This window comes from Bidens hawaiensis, unplaced genomic scaffold (assembly GCF_021521415.1).
Source record: "Bidens hawaiensis isolate Kalapana, Puna unplaced genomic scaffold, B.hawaiensis_p1.1 tig00026186_1, whole genome shotgun sequence".
NCBI classification, from domain to species: Eukaryota; Viridiplantae; Streptophyta; class Magnoliopsida; order Asterales; family Asteraceae; genus Bidens; species Bidens hawaiensis.
The window spans coordinates 98,712-119,777 of NW_027494210.1; the positions used below are offsets into that span (position 1 = coordinate 98,712).

A 21,066-nucleotide genomic window follows, 5' to 3' on the forward strand; every position below is an offset into this window, starting at 1 on the left:
CATACACATATGTTTAATATGTTACGGTTCAATATACTGATAACCTTTTAAACATAATCGAAACCACTTGTGATTCCAAAACAAGCAATTGAACTTGAATAATCAAAGCCAGCGATTGAAAGTGATATATCGATCCAAGTTGCGATTGAAAGTGAATAAACGATCGGAAGCTACAATTGGAATAATGGGTTTGGAAAAGCTATTGAATGTTTGAAACAATGATTTGGCTAAAGAAAGTGGAACATCAATTGGTTTCTTGAAGGAGGGGGCATATGTTTAATTATTTTAAATTAAAAACAAAGAGAGGGGGTAAAGCTCCTTGGAGGGGCTGTTAGTCGAGATCCCTACTTTATTAAGGAGTTGGCGAGGCGGAGAGCATCTCGTGCGGTTGATCTTATGAAACTCTTACCTTGCCTTAGGGATCCCCAGAGCGAACTCCTCCTGCTTAGGTCTTGCATGGGGGTTGCTAAGTTGCTTTTTGGGTTACGAACATGCCACCCCCATATGATGGATGATGCGGTATCCTGTTTTGATAAGGGGCTACGAGAAGCCATCGAAGACATAGTTGTATGTGGAGGCCCGTTCTTTGGTGATCTTCAGTGGCGACTTGCATCTTTACCGATGCGCTTAGGGGGTTTAGGCCTTCTTTCGGCTCATGATGTCGGGGTTTACGCTTTTGTAGCGTCGAGGGCTCAGTCTTGGAAGCTACAGAATCACATCTTAAGGAATAGCGGAGTTGTCGACCTGGACCCAAACTACGTGCAGGCCCTGGAACGCCTAAATGGCGCTCTCCCAGACTTTGACATTGGCGGTTTCTCTAATATGGACACCGCCCCACCAAAGCCTCAAAAAACTTTGGCGAATGCCCTTTTTGGAAAAATCGCTCAGAGCCTGGGAGAAGTTTTTGGATTGTCCCCCCGACAGAAGGCGGTTTTTGAATGCTTACAAGGTCCTCATGCCCAAGATTTTCTGACCGTTATCCCGATTGATGGCTTGGGCCAAAGCATGTCTGCGGTTGAGTATAGGGCCATTCTTAAGTACCGTTTGATGGTCCCAATGTACCCCGAAGACGAAACATGTCCGATCTGCCGTAAGGCCTGCCTGGATAAATTCGGAGAGCATGCGGTTCATTGCAAGGAGATGCCTGGGTTCAAATACCGACATGATTGGGTGCGGGACGTTCTTTGGGACATCTTAAGGCGAGCTGGGATATCAGCTAAAAAGGAAGCCCCCGTAAACTTCCTTACAGACCCCACGGAAGGGAGATCCACTCTACGACCGGCAGATTTGCTCGTCTTTGGTTGGGCCGGGGGAAAACACGCTTGTGTTGACCTCACAGGGGTATCTCCCTTAGCTGGTTTGAGGGATAATGGGTTTGTAGCTGGGCAAGCAATAAAAAGGGCTGAAACGAAGAAGGTGGAGAAACATGCTAAAGCCTGCGAAGAGAACCAACATGTTTTTGTCCCTCTGGCTTTTGATACATTTGGCTCCTTGGCACCGGAAGCTATCCGTTTTCTAACCAGGGTCCAACAGGTTGTGCATAGCAATGTGTCGACTCCAAAGGGGCAGGGGTATGTCTTTAGCAGGTTAGGGTTTGCAATTCAGAAAGGGGTGGCGGCGCAGCTTGTTGCCCGCCTACCTGCTATATTGATGTAATATCTATGTTTCATCAGTAGAAATAAATATAATTAACCTCAGACTTTATTTGTCATAAAAAAAAAAAAAAAAAAAAACAAAGAAAGAGAAAAAAACCTAATTTGATAAATACTTTTAAAATCACGTATTTTAGTAAATAAAATTTCCCCCAACCCCATTTTGATTAAAAAAAAAAAAACTCAGTTTTTTGGATGCTCACCTCAACCTAAAATATTAAAAAGGCCTAAAGTGCCTTAACATACAAACCATAAACATCCAAAATACGTAGAGAGACAAACTAACGAAGGTCCATGATATATTGCACACATGGCTCTATGTTTCCCATCTTCGCCTCCAAACCTGTGCTCCAGAATACATACCCTGTGCTCTAAAACCATTACTGTCTGGACTAGAATGCTAAAGGTCAGATCATTATCATTCTCCCTATGCTTCATCTGTGCTATTCGTTGTTGGAGATTGTTTGCCATGAGAGATCAGTTGTGCATTAACAGACGGACCCTGTTCCAACTCTTTTCCTTTCCGTGAGGGGATGGAGGTGGGATCTCATGAGCTGTGTGGGGTTGTGGAACATGGGTGAGGTGTTAGCCTCATGGTCATTACGAGCCCGTTTCCATGAGTACACATGTAAAGGCGTGTCACGGGAAATGGGCTCGTGGGGTGTGACGACGGTGATAGGCAAGAATACGATCGGGGATAAAGGTGCATCCCTGAGCCAACTCTCTGAGTCTGATATATCTATGACTTTACGAGGAGATGACATATGTGACATGTAAACAAGTTTTAGTAGTAATAAAATAACCAAAATTATATATAGTCCAACTTTTATACTTTTACCTTTTTGCTTCGCGAGGCAGGAAAAACATGAGTTTGAATACTCGGTTATTGGCTCTAATACCAACTTCCGTCACACTCCGAAAACCTTAAATTAAACAACGAAAAACTTTGAATAAGTCGTTCAAGTAGTGACAGAAGTCGCTCAGCCAATCACAATAAAATAATCATTTTCAAACCAAAACTTGGACTTTTCATTTATTCATCAGAGTTGTATATACATGTCATAAGACAAAGTTCTAAGTTTTAGTTTAACGTATTGGGGAGGTGAAAGGGTTGGTGATTTTGTTGGATTTTAGACAAAGTTAGAAGTTTTAGTTTAATGTATTACAAGTTTTAGATAATCAATCGGATTCCTTTTTAGTAATTTTTGTCAGGCTTTAAACGAAATCAAATTCCTGACAATAAAAACTAAAGAAACCATTTTTACGAAACTGTTACTGGCTATTGATTGCTTATTTTCTAATTTTCGTGATTCGAGTATTCCAAAATTAAGTTTATAACTTATTACTAATATAATAATATTTTCATAAAAAATTATAATTTTTCGAGTTCTTCCTGAAACGTTTGAACTCCTTTCAGTTTTTAAATTATCGCCAAAGGTCGTTTCGTGCAGCGTTCGCTACGCGGCGAATTAAACTTTTTTGAACATTTATTAATATATTTCTCATAACTTTGAAAATTTGGATTTAAAAAACTTTAATCTTATTTATTTAATTATTTTATTACATAATCACGGTTACCTTTGTTACTAAATTTTGCTGATTGTCACACAATGCTCCTAATCTTCCTTGATTTCATTCCTACGATCTTAGTTCTTAATATTTGGGTGAAATCTTGAATGGTTTGAACTCAGTTTCAATTAATTATTGTCACATTAAGACTCCAAGATATTAGTCATGAAATTAACTCAATTAGTTTGTAAGAAAAAAATAGTATCATACCTTAGGAAGACGATGTTATAGGCAAAGTATGTTTGAAATTAAAGCCTGGAAAAACGTCATCACTTTGGGTCATCCGTAGATGTAGATTTGTAACCAATCTAGGACAACTAAAAATGAAGATATCAAAAAGCCATTAGAGTTTTCTAATACAATGTTTGTGTCATTTGACTCATTTGTGGGTGAAGAAATGAGGCTTGAAGACTTGGTTTATATATGCATGGAATATGGTTGGTAGATGGAGAGTTATTGTGGAGATTGATTGTTGTCTGCATAGTTTTCTTTTATTATTATTATTATTATTATTATTATTATTATTATTATTAATAATAATAATAATAAGGTGTGGTATTTCGATACGTTCATGGCAATGAATTTTTATAATTTATAAATAAACAAACAAAAATAGGTGAAAAAATAGTGACTTTTTATGTGGTATATCACTCTTTATACCTTAATACACATTTTGTTAAAGCATCGTATTGTTATAGCACTTGTATTGGAGCATGAACCCGATACTAAATCATCTCCAAAACGCAACTATGCCATTACGACATTCCAAAACTCAGGCATTGCCCATTGTAGCGGTGGAGGAAACGGCGGTTTTCTTTCACTTTTTTTTTTGTTAAATCATTACAGAATTCCTAAGAGAACGTTGGTGCCACACTTGTCACTTCTTTAGAAACCAAATGGGTTGACGGTGCGTTAAAAATGTGAAAAATATATTTCACATGAATTCACATTGAAGTAAATTGTATTCATTTCATTGACATGTTATCATAATATTTATGCGATATGCTAATATAATTTCTTATGATGGTTTAATTGTTGGCTTAAAAGACGGAGATGGTGACCAACAACAAAGAGAGGTTAGAGTGGGGTAATTATGAATAGAGAAAATTACTATTTGCGTCCATGTGGTTTTAGGGCGGAGACACAATGAGTTCCCGAAAAAATTCTTGAACTAGTTGAGTCCCCGTGATTTCAGAAACGAACAATTTGAGTCCCTGTGGTTTCAGTAAAATGAAAGTTTACCCTGAAAGTTAAGTAACAGCAGGGACTCAAATGGTTCATTTTTGAAACCACAGGGACTCAACCAGTTCAAAAAAAATTTCGGGAATTCATTGTGCCTCCGCTTTAAAACTACAGAGACGCAAACAGTAATTTTCTCTTATGAATATGTTTATATTTTAAGTTAAGATGAAAAATGATTATTAAAAGAAATATCATCGAATCTAACATATGTAATTTCTTGTACTTATTATACGGGCGATCCGTGCAATTTACTTAAGTTTCCTTTATACTTTGTTATTAACTGGTTTAGTCTTTTAATTTTCTTTTCCTTGTATGTTTGAATTTTTGTTTCCGGTTAGAAGGTTCCCTTTTGTTTTATACATGTTAGCCTTTATAGAAGGTTCACTATCAGCGGTCCCAACTTTCAACGATTTTTGTTTCAACAGACCTCCGTTAAAAAACACTTAACGTCGTTAAGTTTTTTTCGGAGTTTCAAACCAATGTTTTAGGGATTTTGATTGGAAGAACGATACGATTCTACTGATATAAAACTTATCACGAAACGGTGATCCAAACGACAAAACAATGTTTCAATTCGGGTGTTTGAATTTCCAATTAACAAAAATCAAGTCATTTGAATCATTGTTTCGTGATAAGTTTTACATCAGTCGAATCGTATCGTTCTTCCGATTAAAAGCCCCAAAACATCGGTTTGAAACTCAGAAAAAAAACTTAACGGAGTTAAGTGTTTTTTAACAGATGTCCATTAAGACAAAAATAGTTAAAAGTTAGAACAACTGGTAATGATTTTAAAGTTATAATTATTATCGGCCAATACACAAACGTTTGGATTATTTATTTTCAATTTGCTTTAAAAAATTCATTTAACAAAAGGCAAATGATTTACATCATATTTACAGTTAAATTGTATAATGTATTAATAGTTTTTTGCATTTATCATATAAAAACTATATACATGTAAATAAATTTATAGATCACAAATTATGAAATTAAAGAGTAAGTTTATAGTTTGTTCATTTGGAAAAATAAAATGTAAATGAGTTTACAGTTCACAAATTAAAGAGTTATGAGACTGTTGCTGGGTCATTAACTTTTACATGTGTTCTTCGAGAGGTCAACTGGGACTCCTTTGGAAGTCGAGTTACAACTTTAATTTTTAATCTCTATTGCACTGTCGTTTTCTTAGGGATCCTTACTTACATATCTAATTTGAATTTTGATAAAGGATCTTAATTCAAGTTAAGCGTTATAGGCATAATCAGGAAAAATTGTTAAACACGAAAAGGCTTATGTCGAGAATTAATTTGTCTTCATTCCTTTTGTTTTCAATGCATTTGGGTGTCTTGCCCCAGATGCTGCTACGTTTCTAAAAAGGGTTCAGCGGGCCGTGCACAGTAACTCATCAACGCCAAAGAGCGATAACTTTGTTTTCAGCAGGATTGGATTTGCCATTCAAAAGGAGGTGGCGGCGCAGCTTGTTGCCCGCTTACCTGCCTCTCTATTGTAATTGGATCCTTGGATCAAATACAAATAGAAAAACCGCACTAAACGTACGAATAAAAGAATTAGACGGTGGGAATTTCGTAATTAATCAAACACAAACTATTTCTTCAGCATTGATCATCTGTTAGTTATATAATCTCCTTCAGTTCAAAAACATATTACAATGCCATTACGGGTTGTTGTAAGCGATATAACTACATCAAGTGTTCTTAATTTCTCAAAACTTGATGAAGATGAAGATAAGGAAATCGTACTGATTCCCGTTATGATGCTTTTGAGTAATGGAGAGTTGGGAGATAATTCTCAATGGTGTTCTTTTTTTGGTTTTATATTACTAATGATCCATGGTAATGATCAATAATGATGATCGGTTATAGAACTCTTTGTATTATTTCCATTGAAAGACATCTAAAGGGAAATCATAAAGTCCATTTAACTTATTACGATTACTTCCATCAAGTAAATGTATATGGACATATAGTTATGTCATCTTGATAAACATTAAATAAATGATCATGATGGCCACATAATTGGGTTATTTCTAACATTGTGGGCTAACTATTATTTACTAGTTAAGGCCTTATGTCATTGCACTTAGTCATTGAAATTTTAACTAGTGTCATGTGACTTGAATTAAATAAAAACAAAAGTTTGATTGGTTGTCGTGAGGTGGACGTCACCCACCATAAAGTGAAGATAGCGTTAAGGGAATACCGTTGTTGCCCTTGATGGCTCCTTTAACTCACATGGTGCGGTGTTAAGGATGTTAAAGGGATGAGGGACACTTGTTTGGCGTCCCTGGAAGCCCGTAACAACTAGCCTTAAAAAGGCGAGAGTCTATTTCACTATATGCCATTTATACAACTCTTTTAGTTTTATATGAGGCGTACATCTTATATTTAATCCGTCACAACAATACTCTGTCACATTAGTGTATTTGTGTCATGTACGACTTGTATAGAACTATACGAGACAATGTATATGATTCCTGTAGAGCTATATGAGTTTCTTAATATAATTTTTAATTAAAGTTTTAAAGTAAAATTATATTATACTTCTAACATCTATATTTATAGCTAGCGGCTATATTTTTAATGGTCTTGTTCCAATGACAATAAATTCTTAACTTGAAACACTCTTTCTCATCCAACTCTCATTTTCACCTTCCAAACTCGAAACCGCGTGATTTCCAAATTCCAAGGACAAATCAACACAACATATTCTCAGTGCCGAAGTCGCCTCTAATTATCGAACCGAGGAATCTCAACGATGTTTTTTCATGAGGATTTTAGGCATCCAGAGGCCGAAGCGAAAAACCCACCAGTCGCCAAACTCGAGAATCCTTTCGTGGATGATTCGTGATGATGGTGATGGCTTTGATGCGAACCCGACTTTTGTTTAGGCTTTTAGGCAGCCACGAGTCAAACCCGAAAGCCCATTGGTTGCATAGCAGGAAAACGACCAGAATACCCCTATGTAAAGGATGACATGCGTACTTTTGATTCATAACGCGGTATTACCATAATCCATATGAAGACGAGCACGCTTCTGATCCGAATCAGTCACACAATGATACCCAAAATACTTTGTTTTAAATATATTTTATGACACATAACGTTGGAACAAATGCAAACATTAGAAAATTAAACGTCTTCAAACTTTCAACATTAAAAATTGAGTTAATGCGTTTTTTCGTCTTTGTGGTTTGTTCAAATATGCGGTTTTAGTCCAATAGTTTTAAATCTGCGATTTTCGTCCCTGTGATTTCATTTCACCTGTAATAAACCCGACCCATCAGCGTGCCTCTCACGCGAGGGGCAATTTTGTCCTTTTTTGTTTCCAAATGCACCTCAGCCTCTTAAGTGAAGGGGCTTGCGAATTAGGGTTGGGGTTTATTTGGAGAGAAAAAAGACAAAATTACCCCTCACATGAGGGCACGCTGATTGGTTTAACAATTAAACTTATTAGGGTTAGTGAGGTCGGGTTTAATTGCAAGTGAAATGAACCAAAGGGACGAAAATCACAAATTTAAAACTGTTTGACTAAAATTAAAGATTCAGACAAATTACAGAAACGAAAACCACAGTTTACTCAACATCTTAAAACTTTCAACATTAATTAAAAATTTAAAACTACTCACTAACACAAAGTCAACACTCATACAAACCCACCGTTGACCCGAACCACTTGACCATTAACCCACTCCCCAGCATCACTAGCCAAGAACCCAACCACCGGTGCAACATCACTCGGCACCCCTAACCGACCCAACGGAACTTGATCAACCAACTTACTAACCATCTCCTCACTCTTCCCTTCGAAAAACAACTCCGTCGCGATCGGCCCGGGCGCCACACAATTCGCCGTAATCTTCGTCCCTTTCAACTCCTTCGCGAGAATTTTCACCATTGCTTCCACCGCGGCTTTAGACGCGGTGTAAGCCCCGTACCCTGGCCTTAGCGCACCCGCTAATGACGTCGTTAGACAAATAATCCTGCCTCCACCACCTTGTTTTAACCGCTTCGCGGACTCCACGCAGCATAAGTACGCGCCACGTGTGTTGACCTTGAAGATCCTGTCGAATTCCTCTAACGAGGAATTCGATATGAAACTGTACGTGGGGTCCATCACGCCCGCGGCATTTATTAAAATGTACACGGGCATGTCAAATGCTGACTGGGCAGCATCAAAAAGGTATTTTACTTGAGTGGGGTCAGAGACGTCAGCTTTGACTGAAATTGCTGACCGGGAACTGAAATTGGAATTGGAATTAATTTCTAACACGACTGTGTCAGCTTGAGTGGAATTATTATTGTAATTAATGACGAGTTTTGCGCCGAGGGAGGCGAGGTGGAGGGAGATGGCTTTGCCGATACCTCGAGAGCCGCCCGTGACGATTGCGACACGACCGTCGAGGAGGGGCGGAGATGGGGTGGTTGTTTCACCGGCCATGAAGTAATGTTTGATTTTAGTTATGAGTTTTGAGTCTTTGAGGTATGAATATTAATAGGTGCATTGGTGGCTTGATATTAATCTTCGTCATTGCTTAAGTCACCATGCAATCATGCATGACTCTTTGTGACTATATTGTTTTGAATAATAATGTTACTACAATAAGTTTTATTGTTATTTTAAAGTTTTAAATAATTCCTAAGTCACTATTAGTTAATGGGTACAAAGGGATAAAAAAAATACAAGTCTTGAGAATGATTTATGACTATTTAAAAAACTTTTAAAAAAATAATTAAAAAAAATCATAACTTAAAATATAAACAGAAACCGAAAAAATTTCCCGTCATTATCATTAACAAAACGCCAAAAAGACACAATGATGAAAGTTAACAAAAGACACAATAGATCGCAAAACATAACACAATGCCGAAAAAATATAACACTATGTTATGTTTTTTTACTTTTTTTTTTGTTTTCTTATTAAATTTTGAGTTATGATTTTTTTATTAATTTTTTATATATCTTTTAAAAAGCGTGTCTGTATGACTACAAATTTTTTCCATTATTCTTATTTTTGTTCTCATTCATAGAACAGTTGAACTGATATCCATAGTTAATGATCAATGCATATAAAATTAATAAAACAAGAAATTTGAGTTTTCTTTTTCATAGGCCGTTGAGTTTATGCTATATCTAAATATAAAAAGTTTTGTAATTGGAAAAGATATTTTAATACTCTTTAATTAATTATACATTTATTATAAATTATTTTTTTTTATTTTTAATAAATCTATACAAACAATTGTATATTAATAATTTAAATTATGATACGTTGATCGATATTAATCTTTACTGGTATTATGATTAATAACATTTTTAACTTACATTTTTATCGTTAGCGTGATTCATCCTTAATAGAAACATAACTTTGTTTGCCTTGGGGAACAACGGACGCATTCTTATCACAATCAGGATGTTGTAAATTATTTTAAATCAGTATAACATAAAGTTAGGGACATACAATTATTTTATTTTTTATTTTTGTTAAGAGTGAGATCGCCTTTAGAGCGAGTAAAACTTGACCTTGCTAGAGCGAGATGTGGGAAAAGGGAGAGCGCGAACACCTCATGCTGCTTTGTGACCGAATCACGAACCGGGCACGGAATGTGGCCAAAGAGTTGAATATGAATGCTAATAACTTATATGAGTAAATAGTATAAATCTTAACGCCCAAAACTTATATATTAACAAAAACTCATGATTGAAGAAGTACTAAAATACATTCCTTAATAATAATATTTGCAGCTAAAATACATACAAAACCAAAAAACAAAACTAAAAAGCCTATAAACAAAAACTTTATTCTTTCATGGAAATTCAAAATTAGACGCTCCGGCAGCTGGCTCTGTCGGAACGGCATTATGGTTAATCGCAGCCCACAACAACGAAAGCGTGATCGCGATTAACCCGGACCATACAAACACAATCGTGGGCGTCTTCCGTCTCCTCCCCATCAACCCTTTAAAAAACGGGTACAAATGCGCCAACACCCAAAAACTAAAAAACGCGCCCCCAACAAACTTCCCCCATTGCGGGGCCACACTATAAATCGTCCTCGCGAACGCAACCACCATCGCCAAAACATTAAGCATCGCGATAACAATAGGCGGGATCATGAGCGACGTCCATTTGACTAAATAAAGCTCCGCGTAAATATCGTCCGCGTCCTCAACCGACTTCGCGGTCAAAGTAAACGAGATCTCGATCCCCGCAATCACCTTCAAAAGCCCTTGAATGACCGCAGCTAAATGCGAACTTGTACCCGATATTAACCAAAACTGCTCGTTTCGCCACCAGTCTTCGAGCAACACTTCTGACCACCGAACTTCCAAAACCGCCAACCCGATTAAACACAATGTCATCAACAAAAGGAATATAAGAAATGTAGCACTGACATGTTTCACAATGAATTGACCCGATAATAATGAGAGCGCGGGAAGGAAACAATACACGATTAGGAAAAGAGACGTGAACGGGTAGATTCCAACATTTAGGTACGCTAAACGTTGGAGCCATTTAAGGCGTTTCGACGCTAGAAACGCGTTGTTTCGTGAGAAGAATATTTCAACTGAGCCCGTGGCCCAACGAAGGACTTGGTGGAGCCTATCGGTTAAGTTTATTGGAGCCGAGCCACGAAAAGCGTCTCGTTTTGTTAGGCAGTAGATTGACCGCCACCCGCGGTTATGCATTCGGTACCCCGTTACTACATCCTCGGTCACTGACCCGTATATCCAACCCACTCGATCGCCCCACTCAGTTTTGTCCTCGTACCTGTGTTTAACGGTTTGGTTTTAACTTTTAACATATCGAAACAGTTTGACCATGGTTGACCAAATGAATAAAATTTCATTAACAAAAAAGTTTCATTACCAGCAAGAAATAACAGATACAGCTTCAGCAACTGTAGTGGCATCAAGCGGCTCACGGGCTTCCCGAAGGGCGCCAGGCGGTCGACCATACCTGACCATCGGGTGGTCGCCAAGTGGGCGGCCTTGAAACTCGGCTACAGGTATCGAATTCGACAAAAGTATCGAGTTCCCAAACCGTCTCGGTAAGTCATTAACATTAAGGTCCGGATCAAAGTCAGTAGCCTTCAATGCTTGTGTCTCGGAAGCTGATTCGGTACCATCATGCCCCTTCTTTCCGATCCCGAGATTCGGTGGATCAAACCCGTACAATGCGAAGCGTCTAAACATACAGCCCGTTCCCACATAGAACGGGCCTTGGACCCCGTCCAGGGCCCGCATGTTTCCATCAAAGAAAACGGTGTTATGATTGGCGTAACGGTCTGAAGGATCGATTCCTTCAAACCGTTGCGGGAACTGAATGTAGCAAATGTCTTCACCGCCGCCGTCCATCATGAAGCATATTCCTTCTCGAACCGCCATACAATTGTTTACATAATGATCACAATCCAAGTTTAAAATAAACGGCCCGTTTGACAGGACCGCAGAGGAACGCACAAGCGCGTTCATCGCCCCAGCTTTCTTGTTATGGTCATAGCCGTGGCGTTTCTCTCGTGACATGTATACAAACATGGGTAATCTTATATCGACGCCCGAGTAGTCAACCAGACCTTCCTCTGACCCGTATAACGGGTCAGGGGAAGGAGGTTTTAGCATTACTTGTAAGATACCCGCGTGATCGCCTTTGGCATGATCACGGGTAGGGCTAGACCACGTACCGGGCCAATGAGTGCCGTCGGCCATCCACGTGGCCCGTTTGACTTTTATTGGCTCGGTCGGGTCAACGCCACTTTCCCGAATGGTTTTCATCGCCTTCATCTCCTCCCTCGCGTTAAAAGCATCCGATCTTCGTCTTATTGTATCCGCCAAGTTATTAATCCGCACCTTAAACTCGTCATACTCCCGTTTCACCCGCCTCCGATCTTTAACGAAATCCGTCCGTTTCTTGTTCTTAGTCGGATCACCTTTCAACGAAAAATAAGTATCCGGATTACGCGGTTCAATGTTGTGTTTTCGACAAAACGGGACCCACAAGTCGGCTAACCTGCAAGCCTCGGCCATTGCCTCAAAGGTCAAAAGCGCACCACCATCATCGGATATGTAACAAGCAAGCTTCTCAACCGGGTACTCAACCGCCAGGATCGAGAGAATGGTGTTGGCAGTGACCAACACCGGCTCTTTCTCCGGATCAGCAGTCGACACAAAAAAATCAAGCCCGGGAAGATCAGACCGACCCTCGGGGTTTGTCGTTTCATCAGACGTTTCGAACTTATCACGAAGCAGCTCGAGGTCAACCGAACGGTTGACCGGGCAAAGTTTCGGGATTTGATCAAGAATCCACGAAAACGCGAACCAAATCTCGCATGTAATGGACATGAACCATAGCCACACTGCATCATCATTTACATGTGTAACTCGCCACGTTAAAAAGAAACACAACACGACAAAGCGAACCGCTATTAATAATCTATACGGGGTGATGATATTCGATCGTATTGGTATTCTTTGGGTGAGCGGCTGCCACGGTTCATCAGTCGGATCTCCAAATGCATCAACACCGCCACCCTGCGCATCAGCATTGTTCATTTTATACGGTTCTTAGCATCCTGCATAATGCACCTAAAAAACATTCTATGCAAACATTAAGCCTGCAACTCTCGGGTTGAATGTTCGATATGCAAACCGAAATTTTACAGACTGGCAGGAAGATATTATTGTTTGGTTCATGTTGTATTCTAAAAATAGTAACTTAACAGAAACATTTAGAGGCAAAATGAAGGGTTAATAATATTTATAACTATTATTATTAGAACTTGACAAAATGTTTTATGCATAAGATGTAAAATAAAATGTACACATACTTAAGAATTTGGGTTGTGCAGATGCTGCACACCTCTCCATTCGGATTCCGGACCTATGGTGACTGGTTTGAGCAATGCAGCTTGGCCGACGCATAGAAACGAGTATTTGCCGTATGGTTTGTGGCTCGAGCCTGGGCTGAAAAGGTACAACTCATTAAAGCCTTCTCTACCCACCACCACTGAGTTCCTTTTACCCTGCAAGATATGGCGCGTAAAAGTTTTATTACTTTATGCTTCGTATATTCTTTTATTTCAGACTCCGTATTTTGTTAACATTGCAAATCAAAGCCAGAATATAAAGTAGTTTCGTATTTTATTTTAAATTAGTTACATATACATTTTTTATTTTCCAAAGCATTTATGACGCCATCCGTTTTGGAAACCGATCCAATTATGAAAAAAATTACTTTTTCTCAACATGTTATCATACCCGGTCATTGAACTGGTCGTCTTACCGGTCCACTAGTCAGACAAGTTTTATAAACAAAATAGCGCCATAAATTATAAAAAATTTAAAACCACATATAAGTAATTCATAACAAAATATGAAACTAATTAATGTATTGGTATGAATTTGCAATTTTAATAATATAAAAAACCTTAAATAAATGAAATAGTGAGCCTGAAATACTAAATAAATCAATAAATGAGATTTTGAAGAAAAAAAGAGCCAAAAAAAAAATGAAATCCGGTATGACTACTCGGTCCGGTTCACCAGTTCAACCGGTCTGACCAGTATCTAGTCTGTTCAAAGAGGCTTAACCAGACCCGGTCGTGTACCTTGTTCCTGGTAGGGGTTTACAAGAAACCGAAAAAACGGATTCAGAACCAGAAAAACTGAAAAATCCAAACTGGAAAAACCGAACCGAAACACAAACCGACGTTTTGGTTTTATGTAATTGTAAAAACTGAACCTCATCATCATCATCATCATCGTACTCAGTATATCCCACCAATAGCCAAGCTATGGTAGGGTCTGAGGAGGGTAAGATGTAGACAGCCTTACCCCTACCCCATAGGGATAGAGAGGCTGCTTCCGATGAGACCCCCGGCTCGATAGTAGTTTTCATCAAGCCTTGGACATAAGGCACATAGCACTCAATCATATAACTGAACCTATGGCTCGATTTTGGTTTTCCATGTAATAAAAACTGAAAAAACCGAACCGAACAGAATTTCTAGATTTTTACTTTTTTATATTTTATTTTAAGTAATTTATGAGAATTTAATAAATATGTAACTCAGATATTTTTGACCAAACGTATAATAGTCACTTAGTTAAAATTAAAAAAAAAGTTAGTTACACCTAAATTAATTATTTTCAGTCTAACCTTTTTTCGGCCTAAAATTTTCAAGCCCAAATGGCAAAAACCGAAACCAAACCGATACCAAAACGAAAAACGAAAACCAAAACCAAACGGTTTCAAAAACTGGTTTTAGCCCAAAACCGCACCACGCACGCCCATAGTTCCTGGCCCGACCGTAAAAACATGTATATTAGGCATTAAAAAAAAAAAAAAAAAAACTATGTGTGTATTAAGAGAAGTACCCTATCCATGATGGTAAAACTCCTAGGAGCACTTGTGTATATCAAACTCAACTTCTCAGTCAAATGCTTGTAACTATCCTCTTCTTCACCTTCAACCTCTTCATCACTCAACCCATCTCTCCGGTTTCCAACTCCCCAGCCTGAAAAAAGCTGTTTGAACCCCGACTGAACCCAACCCGAATCGTTTTTACTAAAATCTGGAGGAACAATGCTGAAGTTTGAGAAAACCGGTGGCTTAACGTAGTAGTTAGAGCGATCAAGGCCGAGTGCATAGGCTGCTTCCGGCGTGCTTATGGCTAAGTGACCGATGATCGAGCCCGTTAGCTGCAGTGGTGATGATCTTGAGTTGGTTATTACAACCTCTGAGGTTATTGCATCTTGTTGCAGAGTTATATTGTATTTGAATTTTATTTTGTCTTCTGGATTGCTACTGATCAACTCTACCTACAATATAATCAACTCATGCATATTTAGTTCTTACTAGACAAATAAATAAAACTCCATAATGCATATTGTAATGTGCTAACAAAAAATTTAGTTCAAAAGCTTTGGTTTATGTTAAGATACTGAGATTGATTATTTATAGTTAGCAGTGTGTACGGGTCGGTTTTGGGCTCAAACAAAAAATTCGGGTTTAGGGTTTTCGAAAACTTTTCGGTTTTGAATGTTTACAATGGGCAGTGCTGTAAACATTGCTAGGCACTAGTGGGACGGTAGGTACCGAATAACGATTAATCTGATTGGATAAATAAAGTTTAATTTTTTAAATACTTCAAAGATTTTGACCAGCTTTGACCGAAAATTGACTTCCTTTGGCCGATTACCGATTCTAGTGCTAATTAGTTGAGATCGCATCGGCAACCCATCGGTTAGCGATTAATCACCGCCTGTACCCGATTTATGCAACTCTGAAACGGGTACGGTTCAGTTTTGCTTTTACCAAATTCGAAAATTTTGTACCGGAAAAATGGCCCAAAATATTTTATTTGGGCCTGAAACTTTGATCCTAAACGTTTTTGTTAATTGATTAATCACTCATTTCTTAGCCTACAATATTTAGACGTGAAAGTTAGCGTACAAACTAAAAAAGCATGCTAACTATATGAATCAAGTAGTGTAATTATGCAATCACATCGTAGTGTAATTACACTACACTATAATTACACTATGGTGTATATATAATTACACTACTTGATTCGCACAGTAACACGTTAATTTAATTTGTACTTGATCCAAACCTATATTTAGACCATACTATATTACTATTTATTAATTTCTTATAAATCACTTAAAATCGGGTTTTTCCAATGTTGTTGAAACCGAACCGGACCAGTCCGACCGGGATTCCGTCCAATGACCTGTCTGGTTCTTTGTAGTTCTCTCCAGAGAACCGGCCGGTCCGACCGGAAAACCGGATCGGTTGAAATGGTTTACTATGAAAAAAAATTGAAAAATCTTTTTTTTTAGTCATACCCGTCATTTTTTTACTAAAGTTGTTTGGCCAGTCCGACCGGTTGCCCATCCGGTTCATTGTCCGATTTGGTTATGAAAACATTGGTTTTTCCTGTTACGTTTGGTTTTTTCATTTTTTGGTTAATCGCAAAACTAAACCCGAACCCAAACCCAAACATATCAATTCCAAATGTAAACCCGAAAACTACCGACTCAACCGGGCTCCCACCCAAACTCCAAACATCCCACACTCTCAGCTGGTTCAACCGGAAAACCGGACCGGTTGAACTGGTTTACTATGAATTTTTTTTTTTTTGGAAAAATCTTTTTTTCAGTCATACCTGTCATTTTTTTTACCAAAGTTGTTTGGCCAGTCCAACCGGTTACCCATCCGGTTCACTGTCCGATTTGGTTATGAAAGCATTGGTTTTTTCAGTTAAATTTAGTTTTTTCGTTTTTTGGTTAATAACAAAACCGGCCCCGAACCCAAACATATCAATCCCAAACGAAAACCCGAAAACTAACCCGAACCGACTCATCCGGACTCCCCCCCACACTCCAAACATCCCACACCCTCGGCCCCCACCCCACCCCACTCCCCTCACATCTAAACTCAACCGAAACACCGCCACGAATAACCACACCATCACCATCACCATCACCACCCCCATCCTCAGTCACAGTCGTATGCAACAACTCCAGCAGCCCACCATGCCACATGGGCGCCTTGTAAGACGTAACCAGTCCACTTGGCACCATAACAGTGGCTGAACTCCCATTGTTTAGCCTCAGCTTGACAACACAGCTGTTGCCAAGGCTCGTGAATGAGGCCCCATGGCCACTGAACTCGGTTTCGAGGTAGGTGGTGTATGGAGTTGATGAGACTCTTGGGAGGTGGAGGTGGGTTGGGTTAGTGGTGAGTTTTGGGGTGAAGGGTGAGGAGAAGATGGAGGTGTTGATGTTAATGGTAGCCAATGCCATTGTGGTGTGTCATATCTTGAGGAAGATGATATTATTATAAGTTTTATAAAGTGTAGATATTTTTAGACTATAAATTGCTTGTTTAATAAACGAGTGTGAGCCAGAATTTTGTTTATTTAGTTCGAGATGGCTCGTAAGTTTAAACGAGCTTGTTGTTGATATATAATTTTAATAGAGTAAACTGTGGTTTTTGTTTCTGTGGTTTGTCCAAATCTACGGTTTTAATCCAATAGTTTCAAATTTGTGGTTTTCATTCACGTGGTTTCATTTCACTTGCAAATAAACCCGAATTCACTAATCTTGTTAAGTCTGGTCATTAAACTATAAGTGTGTCCTTCACGTGAGGGGTAGTTTTGTCATTTATCTCCCAAAACAACCCAATCTTAATTCACAAGCCCCCTCACGTGAGGGGCTGGGGTGTTTTTTTTTATTTTGGAGGGGGGATAAAACTACCCATCACGTGAAGGATACGCTGATGGGTTTAGTAACCAGACTTAACGGGATTAGTGAATTCAGGTTTAATTGCAAGTGAAATGAAACCACAGGAAAGAAAATCGCAAATTTGAAACCATTAGACTAAAACCGTAGATTTAGACAAACTATAAGAATGAAAACCGCAGCTCACTCATTTTTATATAATATATAATAATTACAATTAATCTTTTTAATATTATGGAAAAAATAATCAAATAGTATATATTATGGTATATATGAAATTATGATTGAAAATAAGATATCAAGTAATAATTATAAATATATAATAATTAATTAAGAAATAGTAAACAAGTGAACTCAAGTTTAAAAAACTACTCACAAACCTAACTCGAGCTCGAGTCCTGACTTGGCTCGTTTACAATGTAATTTTGATTATTCATTTATTTGATTTTCATTTCATAAAATAACATATAAGAGTTTATGCGTGCCCTAATCATTTATTGGTTTGGTGGTACGGTGTTCATATTTTTACAAATATAAAGCTTTTTCTTTTTTTTAAAAAGAAAGAAAGAAAGAGTTTATGCATATTATATTAGGGGGGTTCACCTCTAAAAAAACGTTTGTCTAAGGTATTCTTTACTAGCCTTTTAATAGTTCTATTAGAAGGTTGTATTTGAATCAGTCAGCGTTGAGTGTTTGGTTCACAAGTATACATCTAAATCGGATCTAAATCGGTTAGCAAACCTTACCCATTAAACTTTAAAATAATGTTGAATGAAAATTTTAATCATTTGTCACTTCATGTGCATTCACAAACTTTAGTCTATCACTCATGCACGTCTCCTCTGCCTGCCACCGCCACATCAGCATACTCAAAATTTATTGCCCCAAGGTCTCTTAACCAACATTTTCAGACCCGGCTCAAACGTCTTACCGGGTCAAAAATCGGACCGACCCAGAAGGACGGATCGGTGTTTGACCCAGATGACGTCATAATAATATAAATATATAGAGAGAGAGGGATTTTAGACTAGTTTAAAGGTAAATAAAAATGAAGAATTTATGTTAAATAATAGTTTACTGAATGACATAAGTTAAATTTTTAACAATTAAATAAATAAATGGTCCATTTAATAGTTGCTATTGGTAGAGAGGGTTGAGTTATTCTACAAATGTCAACAAAAATAAGAAATGTGAGAAGTCATAGTTGATTAACATGTGTTAAGTGGGGGACCAAAGGTAAAAGGGTATAAAAGTAATAGTACATATTTTCTCTCTTCACATGCAAGTCACATGTCAATTCTCCCATCATTTTAAAACGTCCATAACTTTTTTATGCAACACTATTTTTTTTTAAATTTCACCATAATAACAAGCGTTTTTTTATCTTTAATATGAGTATGACTTTGTTATATAAAATTTAAAAAAAAATTTACGTCATTGTGTCTTTCTGTTTGTCATTGTGTTTTTTCGTCATTGTGTCTTTCAAATCATTATTGTGTTTTTTTAAATGCTAATAATACGATTGTGTAATAATAATATGTAAATATAATGATAAAATAACAACAAATTCTCTAATACATAAAACACAATGATAATACATATTACACAATTACATGAAACGTAAAACACAATAATGAATGCATATAACACAATGACCTGAAACGTAAAACACAATGGTGAATGCATATAACACAATGACCTGAAACGTAAAGCACAATGGAAACCATATGTTACCCAATGACATGAACGTAATACACAATGACTAAAACACAATAATAAGTAGAAAGACAAATGATGAGCACAAAGACACAATGACAAACAAGAAGACACAATGACGTAATCTTTGTTTTAGTTTTTATCTAGTATGAGTACCAACTTATAACACAATGACCAGAATCTATAATGCAATTCATAGAAAACCCAATTTAAAACACAATAAACAACCAATAATACAATATAAAAAACCCAATTAAAAACCCACTAATTTTTTTTTATTTTTATATAACAATATGGTACTCGTATTAAAGATAAAAAAACGCTTGTTATTATGGTGAAATTAAAAATAATGTTGCATGAAAAAGTTATGGACGTTTTAAAATTGTAGGGGGAATTGACATGTATCTTGCATTTGGAAAGAGAAAGTCAACAAAAGTGGGTTTACCTTTATGCCCTTCTCATCAATTTATTTTCTTAAATTAATCTCTACCATTCAAGTCTAAGATTAATGGATTAGATTCCTTCTTACCCTTCTTATTTTTGTTGTCCTTTATATTTTAACTTTATCCTTGATAGAGATGTATTTTTTACTATAGCAAAATGGGGCATCACTTATAAAAACACCAAATATAATCTGGCAAATTCTATTCACATTATTTAGGCTTTGGTTAAAAGCCACTAAGGAAATGCTTAAACCCTTCCTGTTTAACCCTTCTTCACCATTTGTTCATTTTATCTCTTTCTTTGCATTCTGCACTGAAGTAAATGTAAGACAGATCATAATTTATTTAAAAATTAAAATAAAAGCTAACGATACTTTCGTTAGTAATGGGAAATATGCTAGTACGATATCGTTTACAAAATTGAATCAAAAGAATATAAAATACGGTTTTTCATATTCTAAATTTAATTGGAACCGATGTCTTTAGTGAGTACTTTGACGGGTCTTCAAATAATATGTTCGTCTTGAGATTTCATCACATCTGGTCTTCGACTAAGCTCAAATCACGTATTCTTGAACAATTTTTTTATATATTCTTCAACGAGATCTTGATCCATATCTTCTTGTATGACGAGTGCTTGAGCCGTGCCTCCTTCTTGTATGATTTGTTGCTACAAGAGTGAACAAACTAATGTTGACGGTTGAGGCCGAGGCATGTGTTCAACACGCTTCCCTTAAAATAGATTTCGCGCCTCTACATAAGACAACGCGTCTGTCTCCTAGGGTACAACAGCTGAAGCAGTTTGTACTGCCGGAGATGTCCACGCGCCCGGGTTACATCAGGTAAATTAGTGTGTTAGAACTTGAACATATGAAGATGAAGTTTAGAGAGTACTCATGTCCAATAATTCTTGTAAAGAAATATACTAATATTTCTTTTTGATGATCATCCTTTTTATTTAAAACTTCTCTTCCTTCTTCTTTTTTAACCAAGGCATAAAGCCTCAATTTATATATAAACACTAGAACTCATGAAGAGTCTAACAATAAATCCCACTCATGTACATTAATTGTAACTTAATTCTCATTGTGGACATAATTAAGAATAGTTTCACAAGATGTACATGAAGAGTCTTGCATTGATCTCACGTTCATTACAATATTTTCTAACAATCCCCCACAT

The 21,066-nt window shown here is 37.3% G+C and overlaps 3 pseudogenes across 1 annotated transcript; all 3 read right to left on the bottom strand.

Annotated features, from left to right (window-relative positions):
* Nucleotides 1-8,117: 8,117 nt before the first annotated feature.
* On the bottom strand, nucleotides 8,118-8,938 carry LOC143573015 (NADPH-dependent aldehyde reductase-like protein, chloroplastic pseudogene; annotated as a pseudogene).
* A 1,332-nt stretch (nucleotides 8,939-10,270) lies between these two features.
* On the bottom strand, nucleotides 10,271-13,030 carry LOC143573031 (cellulose synthase-like protein D4 pseudogene; annotated as a pseudogene).
* Nucleotides 13,031-13,305: 275 nt separating this feature from the next.
* Nucleotides 13,306-17,287, bottom strand: LOC143573032 (protein NDH-DEPENDENT CYCLIC ELECTRON FLOW 5 pseudogene; annotated as a pseudogene). Its single transcript, XR_013142357.1, has 3 exons — nucleotides 16,832-17,287; nucleotides 14,855-15,298; nucleotides 13,306-13,500 (listed from the first exon to the last, which is right to left on the bottom strand). The product of XR_013142357.1 is annotated as a protein NDH-DEPENDENT CYCLIC ELECTRON FLOW 5 pseudogene (transcript).
* Between the last annotated feature and the right edge of the window lie 3,779 nt (nucleotides 17,288-21,066).